The sequence below is a fragment of the Tiliqua scincoides genome, chromosome 6 (genome assembly GCF_035046505.1).
Source record: "Tiliqua scincoides isolate rTilSci1 chromosome 6, rTilSci1.hap2, whole genome shotgun sequence".
Lineage (NCBI taxonomy): Eukaryota > Metazoa > Chordata > Lepidosauria > Squamata > Scincidae > Tiliqua > Tiliqua scincoides.
In genome coordinates, this window is record NC_089826.1 from 71,403,122 (window position 1) to 71,408,888 (window position 5,767).

Consider the following 5,767-nt stretch of genomic DNA (forward strand, 5'->3'; position numbering starts at 1 on the left):
AAAATCCATTACGGGGTACAAGCCATGATGTGTATGCGCAACCTCCTGATTTTAGAAATGGGTTATGTCAGAATGCCAGATGCAAGGGAGGGCACCAGGATGAGGTCTCTTGTTATCTGGTGTGCTCCCTGGGGCATTTGGTGGGCTGCTGTGAGATACAGGAAGCCGGACTAGATGGGCCTATGACCTGATCCAGTGGGGCTGTTCTTATGTTCTTATGAAAGCCTCTGGCCTACTCAACTGAACATGACCAGAGCTGTGTTCTGTGGGCCAGAGAGGTTGAATGAATGAGCCCATTCATTGATTTATTTACTCATATAAGTTCCATCTCTAATTTATTTTTTTAATTTTATATTTAAATTCTTTTTCTGGCCCTCAACAGCACTCCAGATATTTGATGCGGCCCTCTGGCCAAAAAGTTTGGAGACCCCTGCACTAAAGAATAATTATTAAAAAAAAAAATTGGTGATGCTATTTAAACAGAACAAGGAGATTTTTTATCTTTTTTTTTTAACTACAACAAACTCCAGAGTAGTATTTCACAGTACAATGACTGCCATCCAAATGTATTCTGGAACTGTAGTTGCAAAATCCAGTGTTCTAAGGTAGTAGTTCTCAAACTTTTTAGTACTGGGACCCACTTATTAGAATGACAATCTGTCAGGACCCACTGGAAGTGATGTCATTACCTGAAAGTGATGTCATGACTAGAAGTGACATCATTGAGATGGAAAATTTTTAACACTCCCCATACAACAAAATCAAATCAAATACATACATATATTGATACACTGATGGTCTGTCCTCATTGGCAATCTTTCCAATGTGGCCCACACTCACTCCATGTTTTTTGGTCTAGTGCAGCTGTTGTCCAGTGTGGCAGTCCCTGTTGTTTAAATGACCTGGAAAAGGTATCTGACCAGCGAGTAGCCGGTCGGCCGGGGGTTCTTTTGATGTGGTATGGGATCCAGTGCGTGATTCTGGTGTTCCACTGGTCGTCTGTTCGGCGGATGACATGTCCTGCCCATCTGTGCCCAGGAGTAAGTCCCACTGACTATCATTGTTAAAAGAATATACATGGTAGTTTGTTAAAAGTACAGGTCTGTAACATTTCCCCAAATGCAGTCACATCCCATGGTAGCATCAAGTCTAATATATTAAAAATAAAATATTGAAATGAATGGGGATTGGCTCGCAACCCACCTGGTGGGTCCCAACCTACAGTTTGAGAAACACTGCTCCCAAGAATCTCTGGAATAGGAATGATACACATATTACTTGAAGCCCTAAGCCAAGGGTGTCAAACTCATTTCATATCGAGGGCCGAATAACATTCATGATGCCTGCTGAGGGCTGGAAGTGATGTCATTAGGTAGGAAATTATGTTATTAAACAGGTCATAACCAAAAATAAGCACTTTTTCTCACTTAGGAACCCATTAGCTGCAAATGACAGAAGAGAAAACACACAAATCTTGATCATATTTCAAGATATTAGAGAGCCCAATTTTTAAGTGGACTGCCCTTTCAGAAGGAACACTTCAGCACTGCTTAGCAGCTGAGGGCTTGAGGGCCATATAAAAAGCTTCTGTGGGCCACATCCGGCTCCCAGGCCTTATGTTTGACACCCCTGCCCTACACATTATTAATTCAATTTATGTCTTTGCTGAGAGTGCCTCACCCAGTCACAGTTTTCATAGCTATATGTGTGGCTTATGTATAAAGCCATAACTGGCTTATGATCATATTGGCTTATGATAAAATTAATTAGGCTTCTGGTAAATGAAGGACTTGGGAGTGATGCAATGTTTTTACTTCCCACTGGGAATAAGCCAGGTGTCTTATTTGTTACTTTTTTCATTTTAAGTAATTCCCTGGTTTGGATTGCCATATCTCCTATTATCTTGTGTGTGTGATGGCTTACGGCTAATACAAATAACATTCTGCTACTTTTATTTTGGGCAGTGGTCAACATGCAGGGCTAAAACTGAACCCCAGAACATGTGGCATATTCCTTGAGCATGTGCAAAGTGCATTTTTTCATCACTAAGGATGTTTTTTTAAACCAATTATCCCAACCCTGGTAACCATTACATGATACTTTTATAGTCCTTTGTCAATGACAGTAGCAGGACATCCCATACATATGTAATAGATTTCGGGAGGGGGTAACTTCATTAACAGTTACCCCCTTTGTTTTTTTTTCTAAGCCAGGTAGGCATGCATTCCCACACAAGAGTGAAGGAGAGCAAAGCCTGCAAAGAATTAAGAAATAAACAAAGACTTCTCAAAATGATACAACTGTGAAACTGAGGAAGATGGAAGATGACCTTGCTTCTGTAAGGCACAAAAAAGCACCAAACATATTCCTGAATAAGAACAAAACATTATGTGCCAGAAAAGTGTATAGCTTACAAAAATATAATAAAATAAAAATAAAAACATGAAATTGTGGTCTTCCCTATCTTATGCACATTTACTAAGGAGTAAGTCCTATTGTGTTAAGTGTGGTTTATTTTGAGGACTTCACCCATAACCTATGAGCAGATCTGGAAGCAGAAAGGCAAAAACTAGCTAAGAATAGAGCATTGGATACTGACAACAAGAGAACAGAGCCATACCACATAGCAAAATGGACAGAAAACAAAACAAACTGTGCAAAGCAGATTTACAGATGGGATTAGATCCTCATGTCCTAGTGTATTTCAAATATGAATATTTTTCCTTAGGGTCTGAACCTTATACAAACCCTGAGAGGCCCAGGGGCTTAATGTTCACTGAAGCCTCCCTTTCCTTTTCCCCTGAGTCTGTGTGTGCTCTTTGCCCATGTTGATGTGGCCCAGTCATGTGTGAGGCTCACTACCCTTCCTAAAAAGAGCCTGCTTAGAGGAAACTAGTCAAGATATAAACGGGGTGGGGGGGGGTCTACATTCCTCAATCAAAACTCCTTCATTTACTCCAGATTAAATGTGCCTTTTTTTTTTTAAAGAGCTTTCATTTTATTCAGTAAATCTTGAATACCATGGAAGTCATGATAGCTAATTTGCTTTAGGGTGCAATCCTAACCCCTTATGTCAGTGCTTTCCAGGACTGACATAAGGGCAATGCAGCTCTGAGGTAAGGGAACAAACATTCCCTTACTTTGAGGAGGCCTCCATGAGTGACACCCAACTGCAGGGTGCAGCACACGTCCCATTGGCACTACTATGCCAGTGCTGGAAAGCACTGACATAAGGTTAGGATTGCGCCCTTAGTTATTCAATGTTTAAAATGAATTCATAACCAAAATGAAGGCCAAATATGTTGGCAACCTTCAGTCTTGAAAGACTATGGTATCACGCTCTGAATGGTCGTTCTGGAACAGCATCTAGTGTAGCTGAAAAGGCCAATTCAGGAGTGACAATCCCTTCCACACAAGTGCAGTCTGTCCCTGGTCTGTCTTCCTGGCTATGGGCCTTCCTTCTTTGCCTCTTTGCCTCAGTCTGTTGGCCAAGTGTCTCTTCAAACTGGGAAAGGCCATGCTGCACAGCCTGCCTCCAAGCGGGCTGCTCAGAGGCCAGGGTTTCCCACTTGTTGAGGTCCACTCCTAAGGCCTTCAGATCCCTCTTGCAGATGTCCTTGTATTGCAGCTGTGGTCTACCTGTAGGGTGCTTTCCTTGCACGAGTTTTCCATAGAGGAGATCCTTTGGGATCCGGCCATCATCCATTCTCACAACATGACCGAGCCAACGCAGGCGTCTCTGTTTCAGCAGTGCATACATGCTAGGGATTCCAGTACGTTCCAGGGCTGTGTTGTTTGGAACTTTGTCCTGCCAGGTGATGCCAAGAATGCGTCAGAGGCAGCGCATGTGGAAAGCGTTCAGTTTCCTCTCCTGTTGTCAGCAAAGAGTCCATGACTCGCTGCAGTACAGAACTGTACTCAGGATGCAAGCTCTGTAGATCTGGATCTTGGTATGTTCCGTCAGCTTCTTGTTGGACCAGACTCTCTTTGTGAGTCTGGAAAACGTGGTAGCTGCTTTACCAATGCGTTTGTTTAGCTCGGTATCGAGGGAAAGAGTGTCGGAGATTGTTGAGCCAAGGTACACAAAGTCATGGACAACCTCCAGTTCATGTGCAGAGATTGTAATGCAGGGAGGTGAGTCCACATCCTGAACCATGACCTGTGTTTTCTTAAGGCTGATCATCAGTCCAAAATCTTGGCAGGCCTTGCTAAAACGAACCATGAGCTGCTGGAGATCTTTGGCAGAGTGGGTAGTGACAGCTGCATCGTCGGCAAAGAGGAAGTCACACAGACATTTCAGCTGGACTTTGGACTTTGCTCTCAGTCTGGAGAGGTTGAAGAGCTTTCCGTCTGATCTGGTCCAGAGATAGATGCCTTCTGTTGCAGTTCTACCAAATAGGAAAGAACTGGCAAAGCAAAATGAATGGTCCACATTTAAATAACTGAAGAGGAACAGCAATCACTTTGTAAGGAGAGATCTGCACCCAGTCTCTCTGGTAGTGCCACATGTATGAATGGCTCTTTAGCAGTGACAAAGGGGGCATAGGAATGCAGCCTTAGGGCCCATTCCTATCCAATTTTCCAGTGATAGTGTAGCCCTGCCAGTGGGGCATGCACTGCATCCTATGGTGGTGGGGCAGTTACAGAGGCCTCCTCAAGATATGGGAACACTTGTACCCTTACCTTGGGGCTGCATTGCAGTTGCATGGGTGCTGGAAAATTGGATAGGATTGGGCCCTGTATCAGTGTGTCATGGGGTTCAGGGTGATTAGATGTCATAACCGCAAAAGAGGACAAGGCACCCCAAAATGTAGGCACCCAAGTAAAACGTACGACATGTCAAAATAAAAGCTTAAAACACTAGACACTAGACGCGGTTCCAGAACCACCTTTCAGAGCGCGATACCATAGTCTTTCGAGACTGAAGGTTGCCAACAAAAAAATGTAAACACTATATTATTTATGAAATATAAACACTATGTTACATGCAATTTATTACATATAATTTATTAATTCCAAGAAGGCAATGCGCTGCCTGCTCACAGAGAAAAGGAGGATATTGAAGTTCTTTTCCAGGACATGAGGCTGAAAAAGAGAATGTGTCCTGGAAAAAGAGGACATCTGGTCATCCAGGGCATGTTTCACATTGGAATAATGGCAACACTGCGCCTTGTGGTGCCACACAAGGCCTAATGCTGTCCAACTTTCCAACTCTGGTGCAGCCGCAATGCAGCCCTGAAGAACAAATACATATTTCCATACCCTGAGGAGGCCTCTGTGATTGCCTCCCCTGATGCACAGGATTCAGTGCGTGCCCCATCGGCAAGGCTGCATTTCCACTGGAAAATTGGATAAGATTGGACCCCCACCTCTTTTTCCCCCCTGCTTGTCCATCCAGTATGCTGAAGAATTACAAAGAACTGGGAAGCCTGCAGCTAATGACGTGGAGCTGTGTTGCTTGGTCCTGATCAGAGTCCTGGACGTGGCCACACCGGGGCGTCTGGCAGCCCAATCCGATGCATGACTACTCAGAAGTAAGTCCTATTAGAGTCAATGCGGCTTACTCCCAGGAAAGTGTGGATCGGATTGGGCTGTGAATGGATGCCTTCTGTGTACTGTGTACTGGATGCCTCCGATTTTCCTTGGAGGCACTTGGCAGCTGAGGTGCCACACCGCCCACCGCGGAGCTTTTGGGCGCCCAGGGGAGGGGACCAGGGAAGGTGAGCCGAGGGGAGGGTACTAAGGAAGGGGAACTCCCCTTCTGCGA